This window comes from Brachyhypopomus gauderio, chromosome 2, assembly GCF_052324685.1.
Source record: "Brachyhypopomus gauderio isolate BG-103 chromosome 2, BGAUD_0.2, whole genome shotgun sequence".
Lineage (NCBI taxonomy): Eukaryota > Metazoa > Chordata > Actinopteri > Gymnotiformes > Hypopomidae > Brachyhypopomus > Brachyhypopomus gauderio.
This window is the reverse complement of record NC_135212.1, coordinates 30,103,098-30,123,725: the sequence shown is the minus strand read 5'-3', so window position 1 is coordinate 30,123,725 and position 20,628 is coordinate 30,103,098. Positions and strand designations below refer to the sequence as shown.

At 43.8% G+C, this 20,628-nt stretch overlaps 1 long non-coding RNA gene across 1 annotated transcript; it reads right to left on the bottom strand.

Annotated features, from left to right (window-relative positions):
* Positions 1–4,909: 4,909 nt before the first annotated feature.
* On the bottom strand, positions 4,910–6,564 carry LOC143498507 (uncharacterized). Its single transcript, XR_013125962.1, has 3 exons — positions 6,438–6,564; positions 6,267–6,335; positions 4,910–6,147 (listed from the first exon to the last, which is right to left on the bottom strand). It is a non-coding gene; the product is annotated as an uncharacterized LOC143498507 (long non-coding RNA).
* Between the last annotated feature and the right edge of the window lie 14,064 nt (positions 6,565–20,628).

Genomic DNA, 20,628 nt, shown 5'->3' with positions numbered 1-20,628 from the left:
CACAGTATAACATTCTCTGCTCTTGCTGTGCTCTGTTTAGTTTGTCTCTGGCACTAATGATTTTGCACATCGTTTCAAACCCAGCTATCCAGATATTGCCTGTCTGTAAGAATAAAATGACAGGATGTATTTTTTAGGTTTCTCAAGTCACAGGATGAGCAGCTTACCAGATAAATCTAGAAACTGTACATCCTTGAATCTGGCAGAGACGTATGCTATACTAGTGGCTTGTCTGTCCTGTTGTTAAAGGAACTACGCCGAGCTAATGTTAGCACAGTGTAGCTGACGCTCTGTGAGGCCTTTCAAGCATCAGAGGGAATTTTTAGGAGCTGTGTAGTCTGATCTCATCATTGGCTGCAGTTCATAAAGTAAAGAATGAAGGATCTTCTCTCTTTCGCTATCACACACCACAGTACCTGATGGAATGGAACAAGACACAAATTGAGAACAAATTCATGAATTTTCACATGAAACTCATGAAAAATATGGACAAGGATAATTAACTTTGAAAGGATGAAAGCAATGAGTGGAATGAAGAGAAACACATCCTTTTTTACTCTCGACTTTTAAGACAAATGATCTGTTTGTGTATGAGTAAGCTTGCCCATCACTTTATTCAAAAAACCTGTTGCCATGTCCAGTTTGTGATATCATGCTCCAGGAACTCATTAGCACTAAGTTTCCAATGTAGACTGGATATTTTTTATACCATACATACCCTATCATACCCTTCTGTACCATACCATAACATAACAATAGCATACCTTACCATACTATACAGTACTATATTATACTATACTGTAGCACTCCATGATGTGCTGTACCATACCATGCCAGATGGAACATGTACCCAGTAATGTTACCGACATTGACAATCCAGTACGGACAATTCAAAAACCCCACTAAGACTACAGTACCTGATATTTTTGTATCAGCTCAACACCCACGGCCATGCCAATACAAAGTCAGTATTACAGTTTTTTGCAGTTGCGACCCAATTTCTGAAACTATGTATTATTTTGTCAAAATTAACACACAGCAGCCAAGGCCACTGTTAGAAATTCGGCCTTCAGGAATCAGATTCAGGAGTCAGGATACTGGACGGCTTCAGTGTTGACAAGTTTATTGACACACAGAGCATGTAACATAAGGTGGAAAACCTTATATACATTGTTGAATGTGGGAGGAGGAAGGAGAAGGAAGATGAGGAGTTTAAGGTAGGTAAATGGGGGATGATGGTGAGGAGGAAGAGAAGTTTAAGGAGGGGTTACTGTGGGATGAAGGTGAGGGCACTTGGGCAATCTACATTGGGTTGGGTAGTTGATAGTCGTCACCTTAGGGTTAAGACTTCAAAGGATATACAAACAAAGGACAGAGGTGCTGGGCATGCAAAGGCGGGCAACCATCAACACTTCTCAGGGATTCTGATGGTTGCCAGAGCAGGGGTTGATAGACAGCAGACGATAAATAATCTCCAAGAGACAAAGGGGTGAGATCTGAAAGAAGCATCTTTTCTCTCACCACACACATGCAACATGTCTCACACTTTTGGAAAAAGCAAACATTTAATCAAATTTGTATTTCATCTGTATAAATATCACATGAACAGCCTTTAATACAGACTGATGGAACAAACAGAAAATACTAGGACCTGTTCAGTGTGTAAAAGTACTCCCTTATAGATGTAGTACACAGTTACAAAAGCCAAAACAAGTCTTATAACTTCAACATACAAAATTAAGGCCCATCTTGTCTTGTATTTGGGTCTGGCTACAAGAACTCATTGACATCACAGCCAATGTCTTCTCTGACCAACCAGCAGGGGAGCATCACATCCACCCCTGTCATGCTCCCCCATCGGTGGAAACAAACCTGGACGGATCTGGTCTATCTCTTGTGATGGAGAATGAGTGTGTTGTGCTCTGTGTTGAGAAAGATGATGACGCAGGCAGGGTTGTAGGGAAATGTTGAACACCTTAGTTCTAGCTGCACACATTATGAAGTTGCCACAACACTGCCCAGGAACTATCATGGTCATTACAATATTTTATGACCGTATGAAATAAGTAGTCAATATTGTTTGGAATTACAGTTTTTTGCAGATATTAAGACCCAATTTCTGAAAGTATGTCTCCTTTTGTCAAAACTTAACACATTTAACACACACCAAAATTTGTCAAACTCTTGACAAAACCAAACTATTTTTGCATTCAAACTCTACACACAAATATTAGATGAAAAGCCTTTCCCATATGGCAACATCTACAGGGGTTTGACAATGAAACTGTAACACCTGGTTTTAGACCACAATCATTTATTAGTATGGTGTAGGGCCTCTTTTTGGGGCCAAAACAGCTGTAGTTTGTCTTGGGAATGACATATACAAATCCTGCACAGTGGTCATCAGTGTTAGGAATGTTACTTTAAAAAGGTAATTATAGTTACTCACTACTTGTTCAAAAAAGTAACTGAGTTAGTAACTGAATTACTCTATAACAAAAGTAACTCGTTACCAGGGAAAGTAACTATTTGCATTACAATAAAAAAACAAGTTATATGCCAATGAATAAGGATTTTTTGAAAAAGCAATTTTCAGTCAGTTGAAATGAGTAGATCAGAAAGGTGTTTAACTTTTGAAATTTATTGCACATCAACAGACCAGTGCAGGATAAAATCCTTTAAAATCCCAAATCTTTGTAAATAAATAAATAAATAAATAAAAGTAACACTATATAAAGTGCATTTACATCTATCAAATTAAATTAAATTCTCTCAACCTGAGACAACTGGTTTGTTCACAACAGAAGTAAACTTAACAATAAAACCTCTATTATTAATTAACTAAATCAAATACCCAGTCTGGTAGACATTCAGGAACTTCAAGTATTTTCTTAAATAATGTTGTGAAAATGCTCATTTTTCTTCGACCTGCTCCTGACTCGCCATTTCTGGTTCTTCTCCGTTTGGTGTGTCACTGGTGTGCTTCGGCACGCGTGTAAAAACACTGGCTCTGACTGGCTACCATAATGCCACCTCAGCCAATCGCTTACTGACTTGTTAAGTTAAACAGGTGTCACACAGAGAACTGTGACCTATCGAGATCTGTTATTTCTCACTAGCCTGAGCAGCCGTCCGCTCACATTACTGTTAGTATATTAATATATAGTAACGCACCGCTTTTAATGACCAGTAACGTCAACGGCGTTGTAACAACAGGAAAAGTAATTAATTATATTATCCCGTTACTGACAAAATGACGCCGTTACCTAACAGCTTTATTTTTAACGGCATTATTCGCAACACTGGTGGTCATAGTGATTTTAAGCCATTCTTCTAGCAGGATAGTGGCCAGGTCACTTTGTGATGCTGGTGGAGGAAAACATTTTCTGACTCGCTCCTCCAAAACACTCCAAAGTGGCTCAATAATATTTAGATCTGGTGACTGTGCAGGCCATGGGAGATGTTCAACGTCCACTTTCATGTTCATCAAACTAATCTTTCACTAGTCTTGCTGTGTGTAATGGTGCATTGTCATCCTGATAAACAGCACCACCTTCAGGATACAATGTGTGAACCATTGGATGCACATGGTCCTCCAGAATGGTTTGGTAATCCTTGGCAGTGACGCGCCCATCTAGCACAAGTATTGGGCCAAGGGAATGCCATGATATGGCAGCACAAACCATACTTCACTCTGGGCATGCAACAGTCTGGGTGGCGGGATCAACGAACAAGGAACAACACAGACACGAGGAGCAGGAACCCGAAAGGACAGTTAGAGAAGGATGCGTAGCCCTACATGACAGTACCCCCCCTCTACGCATGCCACTCTGGGGCGCACAAGGGTAAACAGGACAAGGGAACTGACTAGGACAAAACAGGGTACGGCAAGTGACAGGGACAGCGGACACGGAACAGGACACTAATGTGAATTGTGCCATATTTGTCAATTGTGATTTTTCACCGCAATCGAAATTTGTCCTCCGCATTTACCCATCTGTGCAATTAGAACACACACACAAACACACACTAGTGATTACTAGGGGGCAGTGGCACACACATGCCCAGAGCGGTTGGCAGCCCTAGCCCGGCGCCCGGGGAGCAGTTGAGGTTAGGTGCCTTGCTCAAGGGCACCTCAGTCATGGCCTCAGGCCTGAGAATTGAACCCACGACCCTCCAGTCACAAGACCAGTTCCCTACCACAGGACCTTGACTGCCCCAAAAGGATCTCAGAAGTGGGATTCGAACCCATGAAGACCTATACCACGTAGAAGAAAAAAAACAATGTACATGTACTCCACATTTTCGTTATTATGATTTTTTTACCGTTTAAACACTCCATAGTCCCAAGTTGCCAGAATTATTTCATCTCTCCGTTGCAGTGAACATAGATATAATCAATTGCACTATTTCTCCAGTGCTGTCACAATAACTTAAACACAGCGTTGTAGTAAAGTTGTAAGAAAGGTGAGGATTTTATGTGTTTGCTGGGTTACTGTTTTGAAAGCATTCTTGAAAGTTTTTTACATTCTTCAGAGATATCTTCAGCGGTGCCGCGATTCCCATTGGCTGTAGCTAGACGCTGCTGCTGACTCTCAGTCACCGACTGGGCTAGATATTAAACATGCTAGATATCTGCCAGTCGTCTGCGATGAGTTGGCGACCACTCGGCGACGGCTCGGCGAGCGTCTTTCAGCAGTTCACACTACACGACTGAGCGAGCTCCGAGTGATTGCCGATTTGCCTCCGACCACAGTTTCTGTCGGCGATCTACAAAAAACAGTCGGCGACTGTCGGCTAGGGGCGCAGATGGCACTGGGGATGGGGGGGACATGTCCCCTCCAGATTTATATTGACCCCATCCAAAATCTAGCATCTACAAGCATAAACGTATATATTGTACAGCTTGGTCCCCCTCACTTCAGAATTTCCATCTGCGCCCATGCTGTCGGCGACTGAAAAACCAGCCTAAAATCGTGTAGTGTGAACCGGGCAACAGAGGTAGAAATACCCATATCTGACTTGTAGGTTGTTGCTTAGGATTGCGCTTAATATAGCAGAACTTGTTTTATGATCTTATTGTGATGGTGTGCTGTTTAGTTTACCGGGCTCAGAGTATACTCAATACCGACACACCCACTTATGCACACCCACAATGCATATAGCCCTTGACTACGCCACCCCTATAAGATGGGGAAGGGGACCCCGTGCTAGGCCACTCAAATAAATGAGTGAAAAGAACCAGCCAATAACACAACAGGTATCTAATTGGATCACAATATCTTTTATTTCAAATATAAAAATATACAAACCTTGCAACAAAAATAGACACTCTATTGGGGGATAAGCTAGTTAAGCTATTACAAAGACTAGGTAGTACTGCACAGACTAAAAACCCCGTGGCCAAGGCTATGTACCACCCACAGTGTTCATTTCCAAATGACCACAAACGCCAATTCTACTACACCAAATCCTTGCAACCACACCAAGCGGCTGCACCAACTGTGCTCACCAAGAAAGCCACACTGCCACAGCAAACACCCCACATAGGGCACAACCTAGACACAACACTCCCACAAAGAGCACAACCTGGACGCTAGAGTGGCCCAAGCCTTGACCACAAACAAACAAATAAAAATAACCAGATACTGGACATAAAAGATCTGTGCAGGACTATCACAACTGTTATTGTTATGCTACAAGCTTAACCCCCAAAAGACTATACAGTAGCCGGTGTGGCAGCAGATATACTCGTAGCGCTACGCAAAGTAGCACAGGCTTAACCCCCAACAGACTATAAGATAGCTGGTTTGGCAGCAGATATACTCGTTGCTCTACGCAAGTTAGCACAGGCTTAACCCCCAAAAGACTATAAAATAGCTGGTTTGGCAGCAGATATACTCGTAGCGCTACGCAAGTTAGCACAGGCTTAACCCCCAAAAGACTATAAAATAGTGGGTTTGGCAGCAGATATACTCATATTGCTGCACACATCAGCACCCTGTCGTGAACCCCAATCTCTTAAAATGCAGCAAATAATTAAAAATATTGGGTAGGGAAAAACAGTGGCCTGCAAGCACCCCAACTGCAGCTCCACTCCGTTCAAGATGAAATTGTTCACTCTGCCCTTAGAGGCTGGCTCCGTAGCTGTAACACGAACACAACAGCATTTAAGCACATGCTACGAAACCCACGAACACATGCATGGTAGCCATCCACCAATAAATGGTCAAAACGCAATATTATATTGTTTAAAAGGTACATACCCGATATATACGCAGGCAACGCTCACATCCACACCTGTTAGGTCACTATTGACGTCAACGCTTCGCAATCTATGCGAGCAAAGGTGTAGCCAGTTAGCACAGAAGCTAATCAACCATGCTTCCCAATAGCCACTCACCAGCACGTCTCCGTACGACAATCCAGCGACCTACCAGTTGAATCCGCTGTATATAACTCTGCTTCTCAATTGGATGGGCGCCAATACCGCCTCAGTTCCTCCAGCCACAACGTTCACCCACCAAACAATTTGCCAGGCCTTCGTGTACCCAGACAGGAAGTGAATGCACCACAGTGTGCTCCCTTTTATCGCCCCCCTTTGGCGCCAAGCCTCACCTACAGCGGGCGTGATGGTATTGCGCTGCAGGTACACTTACAACCGTGCCACATTATGATGCACCGTTTAAAAGCTATTGACATAATTAGACAAAAACTGACCACCACAAATTGGTGCAAGGTAGAAATACCCATATAAAAGTTGTAGATTGTTATTTAGGATGCACTTTGTGTAATACAACTTGTTTGGTGCTCTTATGATGGACCATTGAAAAGCTATTGAAATTATTGAAAAAAAAAACAGAGTGCACAGGGCTCTGGGGCCTTTACTACCACCACTTGCATCCGTGTTAACCGTGTTAATGTAGTTTGTAGACGGTGCCTTAGACGTTGTAGCGGTCACAATAGTACATTTTAAATAAAATGTTGTCTACAACTTAAAATATGTATATTCCTGGCAGGGCTGGACTGGGACAAAATTTTTTTTGGTTTAGACGGGCCTCTCATAATTAGTGGAGCACAACCAACTTGTATTTTATGTATGTGGGGTACGACGTGGAAAAAAAAAAATTAAAAAGTTACTGGTTAAAGTCATTGGATTCAATCTTAACATTATCATATCACAACCACTTTTTATGATTTTATTGAAATAATCTCTAATATGTATTTTCTGAATTTCTCCAATTTAACAACTCAATTCTAATTCTTCAGGTTAAAGGTGCTCCCTCCTTTGAACACCTATAACATGTATTTGTATCTGGCTACAAACATATGAATTCATGCAACGCAAACATGTCTTAAAAGCATTTGACACCGTTTTACACTTATTCAGTGTGGGCATATCTTTTGCTAATATTACTTTTATATTTTTTTACACTTACTGTAGTCATGCTTAAATTGCAAAGCTTTTATTTATCATTTATAAGTTTTAAAATCTGTAATTTTACTTGTTTTGAGTGCTTTTTAAAACATGTTGAACCACAGCATAGAAGCTACAAATTCAAACTACTGTGCAGCCTTTCAACACACCTTTAACCTAAATATCTAAAATGCTATGATAGCCTAAAATGGACACTTGCTGCTTATCCAACACTTCTCAGTCTTGACCATTTGCTATTTTATCAGAATAAGGGCGTGTAGCTGCCAGATTTTGGGAAGTATGCAAATACCAATTAATACTAATCAATCGCCATTGCTCATCATTCTCATGTAATAAAGTCTGTGTTATCCTAACATTACTACCTGCTTACGTACTACACTTTCCCTCTCAGTCTGTCCCTCGGTTTCTCTTTCACAAGCCTGCATCTCTGGCTGCTGCTCTCCCTGTCTGCTGCTGCTGTCTTCACCTACAGAGGACGCGGAGGCTACAGCAGCGAACATGTCCGTGATTTTTACACATTTTGTAGCATCTACATCACATATGTCAAAGTCAAGGCCCGCGGGCCAGATCCGGCCCGTGAATTGATTATCTATGGCCCCCTGGATGATATTTAATTACTATTAGAACCGGCCCGCAGGCCACAGCTGCCCGCTGGTGTTTTGCACGCACAAGCACTACATTCCCCACAATGCAACGGTAGCCCGCGAAGTCACTGCAGCGCGCACAAGCGGCGAGGGTCAGCGCGGCGAAAATAACGTAATCGCAGTGGTTTAGCTCGTGCGAGACCGTCTCGCGCGCTGTCGATTCACGAGGTCGTGCATCTCTCGAATTTTGTACTTTGCGCGCGCCGCGCCTCAGCGCAATGAACAAAGTCATGTTTGCAGGGTTCATGCACCTTTACAAGGTGGAATTCGAGCACTTGTACGTCACCTCCAAGGTCCATTTCAATATTTCCCAGCACGTTAAACTTAATTAAGTTAAATATTTATACATATACTCGAAATGATTCGAAATAATTCGCTTTTTATTCACATTATTTAATGGTGGTTTATTTTCAAAACGCCCAATCTTAACGTCTTCACGTTCTCTCATGTTTCGTCCTGGAATTACAAGAGGCTCGTATTTGTTAACGTAATAAGAGAACTGTTCAGTCAGATAGCTATTTGTTGTGAAATTAAGTAGTTACAATTTCAAGCATTTTCAAGTACTTTAGCTTAAATTCCAGCACTTTTCAAACCTTTATTACTTTATTCATGTTTGCTTGTTGAAAAATATTTTCACTTGAAATTACTGACAGATGCATAAGAAAATATTGCTTTATTCATTTAAGCATTAAATAATATACACTGTGTTAGGTCTTGATTCAGTAGGCTATGTGCAATCATTTTAATATGTTTTAATAAACATTGAACCAGTCCGGCCCTCGGCTTGTAACAAATTAGTTTTTTTGGCCCTCGGTGTATTTGACTTTGACATCCCTGATCTACATTGAGACTCTTCAATTTCTTTGCACGTAACTTCTCCGCATCCCCTTTCTGCCACTTCTGTTGCTCCATGCTGCCTCTCCTTTAACAACGTGCTCAACACTGAACGTAGCGGGAGTTACAGCGGACCACGCAGATAAAGGGTGGGGCCGCTTTCGTCCTATAGTCTGATTGGTTCAGTCCACTGTCTATATTGAAGATGGGCCAATGGGCCGCCCTCTCTAACTTGTGGGCCGGTCTATTAGAAAAAACGGAAGAAAAAAATCCATCGGCCCCTGAGGACTGTCGGCCTACCAGGCAAATGCCCGGTATGCCAGATTACCAGTCCAGCCCTGATTCCTGGTGTAAACAAATTTGTAGGTATTTGTTTTGTTTGCCAGAAATGAGAATTTGCACATTTTGGCACTTTTGCTGATACTGTCTTAAAGTAATTGAAGAAAGAATTCCGAATATGCGAATGTGAAACCAACTTTACTGCAGTCAAACCAGTCAAACAAAGCCCATGATAAATAAACAAATCAGTAACTTCCGGGGCACACAAATGGATCAAGTTAAAAAATCTAAATCAAGTTCGGCTCTTTAGCTCTGTATGGAATTATATGCAGGACAGAGGAAATTTTAACATTTCTGGAGTGTGGCAGCAACTCTGGCATTACAGTTTTGTGCAGACATCTCTTTTTGTCAAAACTTAACACACAGCAGCCAATTATCTTAAGTACATCACTGATAAGTGCTGTACTTAACACAGTTATACTTGAGTTTACTCAAGTATGCTTGGCTTATACTGACAAATATACAGAATAGTGTAAGTGTATGTGGCCTTTACTTGTACTTAAACTTTTGATCAATATAAACTTCAAGTATAATAAGTTCAAGTATAATTAAGACCCCTACTGGTCATCCCCGTCCACAGCGGCAGTTGTTTTGTTGTGTTCGTCCCTCAGGTGGGCGGGGTCTATGATCTGCCTCACCTGATGGTCATTTGTTTGTCTATATATGTCTTGTCTTTGTACCAGTTGACTGCTGGTCATTGTATCCTTCATTTGGATTGTGTCACGGGTTTTTGGTTTGCGCATTCATTAAAATCTCCCTTTTCCCTGAGACTTAGCGTTATCGCTTCCATTTTATATTGCACTTCCTGCCATACGGCAAATATGTATTTGTTTTTGAAAATATATTGAACTTGTTTTCAACATTCTGACTTGTGATTTTGTAAATGCATCACAATCTTGTGTACATACAGTAAACTTTAGGAATACTTTAAGGAGTATATTTCAAGTACATAAATAGTAAGCTACAAGTAATATGCCAAGCAAACTTAAAGTAAATTAGTGAAATAACCAATGTTTATAACAGTATTGTCACGTTGAGGACCCCGGCCCCTCCCTTTTGGGCGTGTGTAAACGTTGTTCACGTGCTCTGTCTGCGTTTTCGGAACTCCGTGGTGATAGCTTTGTTGTGTGAATAATGTGTCTCACCTGTGAATCGTCTCGTAATCACATGGGGCTAATGTGGTCTGTCTATTTAATGTGCGCTCGCGCAGTGTCCTGTGCTCGTCGTTGTCTAAAGTCTACACGTCTCAGTGTGTGTGTGTACGTGTTCCGTGTGCGCTATTGCGCAATTACTATTTGAAATAAAAGTGACGTCAGTCTAAAGGAGGATTCAGTGTCTCATCCTTCGCCACGACCCCATCGTCACATAACGACGAGCCGTGTGAGACACCATGCCGGGCTATGCCACTCGACCGAAGAGGGGCAATCGAGCCAGCAAGCGGCGCCATCGCGCCTCTTCTCCTGGCCAGCGCTGCCAAGCCACCGCCAACCCCGAGCTCATGGAGCAGGACCCGCTATGCGCCTATATGCTGCGCATGGCTCGGGAATCCTCCGTCCCCGAGATAGCGGACAACTTCCACGAGCAGGCACGGCGGATATGGCGAGAGCGACACCCCTCTCCTTCCCGCGAACCCTCGCCTCTGAGGATGGGGGCGTTCGTGCTTTGCTCGACGGAGAGCACTCCAGAGAGCGAGTTTGGGGAGGAGGATTCGCCAAGCGAGGAGGAGGAGGAAGAGGACTATCCTCCGTCTCTAGGCGAAGCCTCCACCGTCGACTACGGTGGGGAGGGGGAGGAAGCCTACCCTCCGTCGCTAGACGATGTCTCCACCGTCGACTACGGTGAAGAGGAGGAGGAGGAGTCAGAGGAAGAGGACTACCTCCCTCCGCCCGTAGTTCCCTCTCCCCCCGTCGAGGAGGGCGAGGAAGAGGGCGAGGAGCAGGAGTGTGACGAGGAGAAGTACCCCTCCCCGTCGGACTGCTCCGCATGCCCCGAGGAAGACGGTGGGGAGGAGGAGGAGAATGGGGAGTACCCTCCGTCCGAGGGCTCCTACACGGAGGAGGAGGAGAGCCCTACCGCGCTGCACCTGCCGCGTCGGCCAACCGCGCTGCGCCCGGTGGAGGGTTTGCAGCAAGGGCAGGAGGAGCACCGCCCACCGCAGCGCCTGCAGCACCAGTGGCTCCCGATCTCACTCCCCTCATCGCTATCCTTCTGGCGCGCAGCCTGGCGCCTGTTTCATGTGTGTGTGTGCCTGTGTTCGTCAGTCTTCCCGTCTGTATTCCTAACCCATTTTTCCCATTCGTTCCTCTATGTGTCAATGTGCCTGTGTGCGTGTTTGTGAATGTCCCGTGTAACGTGTCTAACGTCTTTTCCCCTATGTTCCCAGGGAGGGTATTCTAGGCGGTCCGTGGCGGACGCTTCCCCGAGGGCAGTCACCTCCCAGACGCAGGACTGAGCGCGTCGGATCCGCCCATCGTCGTGGGTTCGGGGCACTCGGTCCTGTTGGCACCCCGGGACGGGTAGTGCCCTTGGAGGGGGCGTCTGTCACGTTGAGGACCCCGGCCCCTCCCTTTTGGGCGTGTGTAAACGTTGTCCACGTGCTCTGTCTGCGTTTTCGGAACTCCGTGGTGATAGCTTTGTTGTGTGAATAATGTGTCTCACCTGTGAATCGTCTCGTAATCACATGGGGCTAATGTGGTCTGTCTATTTAATGTGCGCTCGCGCAGTGTCCTGTGCTCGTCGTTGTCTAAAGTCTACACGTCTCAGTGTGTGTGTGTACGTGTTCCGTGTGCGCTATTGCGCAATTACTATTTGAAATAAAAGTGACGTCAGTCTAAAGGAGGATTCAGTGTCTCATCCTTCGCCACGACCCCATCGTCACAAGTATACTTAAAGTATACAATAAAAATAGACTCAAAGTATATAACTAGTACAATGGCAGTATATTGATAAGTGTACTTGTGGTATACTTTAAGCATACGAGAGGGATATACCAAGTACATTGATAGCATATAGATGAGTATTGTTATGTGCATGTGCACATCTGCCAGTGTTTTTTTTTTTTAGGAGATGGTCTGTGGGCAGAGCCTTGCCTTTTTAAGATGCCACTAGAGGGCGAAAGAGAGGAGAAGACTTGAGGGAGAGAACACAGAGGAAGAAAAGCTTGGGCCATGCTGCTCTAGCCTGTAAATGTTTGCTCTAACAACCTGGAGTAAGAGTTGAGCTATGAGCCTTGTACTATAATTTCTAGCTCTATGGAATTGAGTTAGGAATTGAGTTGAAATTGATGTTCCTTTGGGATTATGTTGATTTGATGTTTTGGGGGCTGGACAGGTAAGGTTGAGCGCGCTCCTATTTTCATGTCTCACAGATACATGAAAATTCAATATTGAGGTTATTTCTGTATATTCAGCATGTTTACACCATAAAGTAAAATGCAATTACAAGGGGAAGGTTTTTTTTTTTTTGGTACAACACATGCTATATATTCTGTAAACACATGGACAACAAAAAAAAGACAAAATTATCTCAAGTTTCTTCCATCTGAGTGGATCTGCATTGGTGGGGTTGGCGACCACCTCCATGCCAAAAAGAACTCAACAGCAATAGAGAGTTTGGTGGAGGTGAAGCACAACAAATTATGTGCTGTTGTAGTTGTCGGAAACGTATGCAGTTGTTTGCTCTGACCATATTGACAAAGAATATGAATACCATTACTAAAGAAAACTGAACAAAACACAGCTGAAAAGAATAACAAGGGGCATTAACAAAACATACCACAACAAACCTAACCAACAAACAAACAAAACATAAACATAATTGACAAGGAGGGCAGAGGCAACCGTTACAGTACCCTCTTTCTATGCGTGGAACACCATGGCATGCAAAACAAAACCATCCACAGAAAGAAAATCCAAAGACAAAGGAAAATTGTCAGACACCATGAAACGCAGTAAGAAGACTAGAAATAAACACCAGTGGTACCAGAACCAAATGATTCCAACAGCGGAACAAACAGGGGGCCAAACCAAGCCCATAGATAAACAATGTCTGATGAATCAGATTCGACTATGAAAATCCTTAGTTGAATACACCCCTACTTCTAACTTAGAATTTCACCATTTATGCTCCAGGATTTGCATCGCTTATTTGAAACTAAGCATGTGCTTGTTGTACCAAGGCGTTATTCTTCTCTCACTGACTTGCTTATATTACAATGGTGCAACCTTGTCTAAAGCTGTATGAAGAGTTTCGACGTGTATGAAGTCTCGACATGCTCTGTAAAATGCTCTAGTCCTTCTGGAGCTACAGGTGGATAATTTTTAGTCAGATCTGGTAAAGTATCATTGAGCGCAGTATCAATGGCCTCGCTCTGAGGAAGTACTGCTAAACTGAATATGTTGATACCAAACGATAAGACCAAGTCTAAAGTATGACTACAATTATGCATAGGACACATCACTTTCTGAGTGATACCCATTGAATCAAGAATTGCTTTAACCTTATACTGCAGATTCGCACGCCCGGTGGCCATTTTTAACATTTTTGACATAGTTCACATTAAAACTAGATATCTCAAGTTGTACATATAGGAAAATTATCATTCATGGCTCAAACTGAAGTAGGCAGTTGGGGGAACATATTAATACACTTCAGTATCATATTCACATAATTTGGTTTATTTTAGAGCCTCTATTGCAGATGCTAATATGCCAGGAATGTCACAAATGCTGACTTGAACTTGAACATGACTGGAATGTATATTCACATAGTTATTCAAATGTGGTATCAGAAATTACAATAAATTTCGCTAGGGTCTTTTCTAACAACACAGAAAAAATGGAGCAAATCCATGCAAGCATTGAAAAGTTATTCAGCTTTATCCAAGGTATGTCAAGTGCACCACACCCATGTCTAAATATGCCACGCCCGACACACACCATTAGCCAACTAAGCTAACATGCCAACAAATTCCTTACACGAAACCGAGGAGCTACGACAAACAACAATGCTGCACATATTACAGCAAGACCAGAAAATTCCAATGACTAAATTTCATGTCCAAATATGAACGTTATGATATCATATTTATGTCCAATATAGTCCGACAGCATAAGCTAGGTTACCGTAGCCAACTCCGGTAGCATCCGACACGATACAGAGTGCTGCAGCACTCAAACGCTCTAAAACTGTTTATAATCTAACGCTTAGTTAATGTTTAGTATTAGAATATATATTTTGTACAATATCGCTTATGAAAAATTATCCATTGTTACTCACAGTACGTAGAATCGCGTCGTAGCCGGTGTACCGTCTCACTTCCGGGTTGGCGAAAATTCCGAAAATTGCTCATATATTCCACACAAAGTAATCCGTTTATGTTCAAAAGTATCCACAATCCGCATAAAAACGAACAAAATAATCCATGGCTGCTTCAGTTTCGCCGAACAGTGTGTTCTGGGGAGCTTAGCTTAGGTTAGCAAAGGGTTAGCTTATGTTGCTATGCTAGCGGCCGAAATTGGAAATGAAGCGCCAGTTTCCGAGGGCTCAATTTAAAAATATACTTGACCAATCATGTCATATGAGGGCTGGTTAGCTTCGGAAGGATGTACACCATTGGTTAGAACAGCTTTCAATCACTTCTGAGGCTCCAGCTTGTCTCTGTGGGCTTATTGGTTCACCCTCCCCCCCTCCCCTTCGCACCTCGCCGTGGGAGAGGTTGTAAAACCTGTCATTCAAAGTCACTACCCCACTTTAGACCAATAAAAACCACTCAAATCAAAGCAGAACCGCTGCAGCTTTGTAATGAGGGGTCAAATCAGCGTTAAGAATGCTTCTGTGACGCTTAGGGGGCAGATTTGTCGGAGTGTCTCATTCAGGAAGCGGATTTTGGAAAATTTTGCAGTGAGGTGAGCAAGCTTTTTAAGGTACTTAACCACAACGGATCTACGCTGTTAAGGTCTTAAATTAAAGCCTTATTAGTAAACGATTTTTAGGTGACAAAACATTAAGACATTTCACAACATAAATATGTTTTGTAAACGGATATGTCGGGAGACCCCCTCGCGGGGTGCACTTTTGTGGTCAACTTCAAAGCCGGATATCTCGCGATCGGCTGCACGTAGACGGCTGAAACTCGGTAGGCATGTAGATGGGATAGGAAATTTTGATTTAAGCGCTTTTGTTCGGAGATTCATTAATGTTTAATATGTTTTATATCGCCGTAAAGGAGCTGGGCCCGCCGGCGGGCCCACTAGGGGGCGCTTCTGCATAATAGGGTAGTTTATGCTAAAAGAGTCATGTAGATTTTCGAAATCTATGTTAAAATCACCAACTATAATCACCTTATCAGCTGATAGCACGACATAAGACAGGAAGTCCAGGGAGTATGAACCAGGGGGGTGGTAAATAGTAATTAACGTAAATGACTGCGTTGCCTTGTTGTAGAGGTCTGCACTCCCGCGGTAATCCCGCGGGTCCCACGGGACCCGACAGAATATCTTGCGGCGCGGGACAGAATTGAATTGTTATTGGCGGGAGCGGGAGTTGAATTAGTCCAGGCGATGCGGGAGCGGGACCACATATACATGTAGAAAAATCCCGCAAATTAATAGTCTAGAAAATTATAATAATAACAACGCAATGATTTCCATGCATAAGGAACGGGACGAAAACAACTAATCATTCAGTACGTAAGCAATAAACTAATTCAAAATATTGGCTAAGCAACTGATCACGTGAACATGAAGTGTGCGTCATTTTGTCATTTTGATACAGAAATGGCAGAGACTGTAGACCAGGGGTCGGCAACCTTTGAGACATGGAGTGCCAACTTTAACATGTCCAGTCAATGAGTGTGCCACTATGGCGGCAAGTTTAAATTGTTGACCGAGGAGGGGGGGGTGTAAATCGACACAAAGTATTATATCGCGATCGATCGCCAAGTTTAAACGCCTCCGCCGTTCGCGCGAGGTGTGCGTGCGGAGTCGCGCGCTACGGTCACTCGCGAAAGTATAATCCATTAATATAATAATTTATATTAAAAAATATATTTTTGCTGATGCTGGTCCAGCGTGTCGCGTGCCGGTGACTATGCCTCGATGTGCCAATGGTGGCACGCGTGCCATAGGTTGCCGACCCCTGCTGTAGACGGTCAACCAGTTTCAGCTGTGGAAAATTCTATTAAAACAGGCAAATACACCACAATTAAGCCAACTACAGGAAAGTCTGATGTATGGAAGTCATATTCCATTGTAATTAATGGAGATGGAAATCGGCTTGTTGTGATACATGTCAGAAAGTGTTGGTGTACGTCACCTAAAGGGATGTGTTTGGACTGTGATAAGAAATGGGACAGCGCGATCAATCGCTATATTGCTGTTTTAATAAATACATAAGAAAATTTCAAGTACTAAATCTAATTAATTCAATTCATATTAGGATTGTGGGCGGGGGCGACAGAAATGTGTATGTGGTGGGCGGGTGCGGGATTAAAACAAGCGATTTTTTGGCCGGTGCGGGCGGGAGCGGGATTAAAACAAGCAGGTGCGGGCGGGAGCGGGATTAAAACAAGCGATTTTTTGGCGGGAGCGGGTCTAAAACAAGCGGGAGCGGGCGGGAGCGGGATTAAAAAAGCAGTCCCGCGCAGACCTCTACCTTGTTGGTTGATAAATTTGATACAGTGAGGATGAGATGTTCAAAAGAATTAAACTTGAGGCCGAATTTTTGAGAGACACCTATATCATATATTGTGGCGACACCACCTCCGCGACCATTTGGATGGGGGTTATGAACATATCTATTGCCTGAGGAAGACACTTCCGAGTCCAGTTTTCTGTCAAGCAAAGCATGCATAGATTATGGGTGGTAATCATTTGATTAACAAGTAATGCCTTAGATGACAGGGATCTTTAGCCGTCCTAATTTCCGATTTAAATGATTCTCAGAGCATAATTAAATTTAACATTGATTAAATTTTGATACTCGAGGAACAGACACAGTTTCAATCCAGGATGACCTAGGTGACGTTTCCCTGCAGTTCGCAGACAGTTGGTTTAGCCTGTTTATCTGCTGCCTGGCCTCAGTTCTGGTTTGTCAATCCCCATTAGCTACTCCTATACTACCACTATTAAGCTTAGCAGATATGCTACTAGAAATGAGCAGGGGTGCACCCAAGAGGGGTGAATGCCATCCCGCTTCAAAAGGCCAGGCTTGCCCTCAAAACGCGTCCAGTTGTCTATATAACCCACTTTGTTTTCTGAGCACCATTTAGACATCCAGCACTGTAGCGCCCATAACCTGCTGTAGGTTTCGGCGCCACACCAAACTGGAATGGGGCCAGAGCATATTACAGCATCTGACATCATCCCCCCTAACTCACACACCTCTTTAACATTATCTTTCGTAATCTCTGACTGCCTTAACCCCACATCATTGCTGCTGATGTGTATGACTATCTTGGAGTATTTAGTCCACGGGATACACTTGACTATGGCTGCTGGTGTCTCTACAGGGGTTGCTACATTCACGTGTCGAAGTTGTGAGTCTCCTATAACAAGAGCTCTTTTAACAGGTCACTCAGCCGATGTTTCACTGAGTGGGGCAAACCTGTTTGACACATGAACCTGAGTCGAACGATGCCCAGCCCTACAGCTATGCTGCCGAGACGTCAATAATTTGCCCCATTGCGAGAAAACTCAGCTCAAGGGAGGCTCTGATCTCATCCATTATGGTTGCCCATCCTCTTCCTCATTCTCATCCTCTTCATCTTCATCTCTATGCAGTATTTGACTTAATTGATGCACAAACCAAAATTGTGGCCTCTTTTTAGGGATTAGGCTCTGATGTCTAAAGATTTGTAAAAATTAGCTACAAATGTTTTCACCTGTGAGGACTGGGTTTGGATTTTCATATGTATTTCCCAAAAGATGCACATGGTTTTCAGTTTTGAATGTTGTGTTTTATGTAAAAGACTGTGTTTAATGTTTTGTAAAATAGTGTTTTAGAATTTTCTAAATGACTGTAAGGTAGGTTTAGTGTGCCAGGTCAATAGATAGGCTACATGGGTTAGTGGTATCCAAAATGGTGCTAGTACCACAAAAAGTACCACAAGCAACTGCATACTTACGCATATTCAAAATGCAGTTGTTTTACACAGACCCAATGCGCACAGGCTCACTTGAATACAATCAATCAATCAAATTTTATTTATATAGCGCTTTTTGCAACACTTGTTGTCACAAAGCAGCTTTACAAGTGTTCGAGTCCTAGCCCCCAGTGAGCAAGCCAAGGGCGACAGTGGCAAGGAAAAACTCCCTAAGGGCACAAGGAAGAAACCTTGAGAAGAACCAAGACTCAGGGGGGGAACCCATCCTCCTCTGGCTGACACCGGTCACCATGACAACAACAACAATTTAGACAGAAAGAAAAAAAAACGAAAGGGAAAAGATGCAAGGGATATGTCCATCTTGGTGTAGGCATATCCGGTTAGGCAGGAGGTGGCCGGCCCAGGATGGATCGCTTGTCTCTCCTCATCTCATTGTTCCTCGAGTAGGCAGGCAGCCATGTGGAGAAAATAAAACATGGAAAATTAGCTCTGTATAAGGACATACAGGACAGATGAGATTATAAACATTTCTGGAGTGTGGCAGCAACTCTGGCATTAAGTTAAATTATTACAGCCTAGTAGAAAAAAGCAGAACCAGAAGATAACATAGACTTGGGAGCATTCTGAGACAATGGCATCCATCCACTGCACCGTCAACAAACTTGAGTGACCACGAGCAGTGACAGGATGACAGCACCAGCACCATCCGGACCCTTCACTGCCTTTCGTTGTTGAGGTGGATGCCTCCAGTGTTGGCGTGGGAGCCGTTCTGTCACAGAGGGATGTCCACTCCAGGCTCCGCCCCGTAGCTTTTTTTTCTCATAAGTTGTCTCTAGCGGAGCGAAATTACGGCATTGGAGAGAGGGAATTACTAGCCATTAAGTTGGCATTGGAGGAGTGGAGACATTGGCAGCAGGGGGCCAATCATCCGTTTTTAGTACTATCCGATCACAAGAACCTAGAATATTTAAAGACAGCCAAACGTCTCAATGCACGACAGTCAAGGTGGTCATTGTTTTTCTCACGTTTTCAATTTAAAATCAGTTATCTTCCAGGCTGACGTAATGCTAAGGCTGACGCTCTGTGCCGCCTATCCCAGGAGATTGGTGAGGAGGAGGAGACCATTGAAGAATTGATTCTTCCTCCGCACGTGCACTTGTCATCCATCAGGTGGGAGATAGATTAAAAAATTGAGCGACTACTCCAGGAGGTGGAGGTTCCACCTGAGTGTCCCGCAGACAGGACATTCGTCCCCATCTCCTGTAGGGTGCAGCTTATCACATGGGCTCACTCATCTCCTACGACAGGTCACCCCGGGGAGACACGAACATGACAACTGTTGTCCAGCCGGTATTGGTGAGAGTCATTGGTCACAGATGTGCACTGGTTTGTTGCATCTTGTTCTACCTGCAGTCAGAGTAAAGTCCCTAAAACCTTACCTGCAGGCAAACTCATGCCTCTCCCAGTTCCAGAGAGACCTTGGTCACACATTGCTGTGGATTTTGTGGCTGACCTGCCTTGTTCCTTAGGCAACACGGCAGTCCTAACTGTTGTGGATCGCTTTTCACGTGCTGTACGTTTTATTCCATTCGCTACTCTACCCACTGCTTTCCAGACTGCTGAAGCAGTGTTTAACCATGTCTTTCGTGTCTTTGGGATTCCAGAGGATATTCTTTCCTACAGGGGCCCCCAATTCATCTCCAGAGTATGGTCTGCATTTTTTGAACGCATAGGGGTGGCTGTCAGCTTGACTTCAGGTTACCATCCACAATCCAATGGCCAATGCGAGTGGATGAACCAGGAGCTGGGCAAATTTTTGAGATGTTTTTGTATGAACAACCCTACTGATTGGTCCAGATTTTTGCCGTGGGCGGAGATGGCACAAAACTCTCTTACCAATTCTGCTACTAGTGTTACCCCATTTGAGTGTGTTCTAGGGTTCCAACCACCCATGGCCCCCTGGTCCCCTGATATGTCCAACATACCTGCAGTGGATGACTGGATGGGACGCAGTGAAAGGGTGTAGGAGAAGACACACAAGCGGATAGAGCAGGTATTGCAACGACAGAAGAGGCCAGGCCGACTGGCGCAGAGGAGAGACCTGTATACAATCCTGGTGATCGGGTATGGGTATCTACACGCAACTTCCGCTAAACAGACTTCTGTCGGAAGTTAGGACCCAAATATACGGGCCCTTTTGAAATCGACAAACATATTAATGTCTCAAGTACCTACCGTCTCAAGTTACCTAGGCACTGTCGTATGTCACG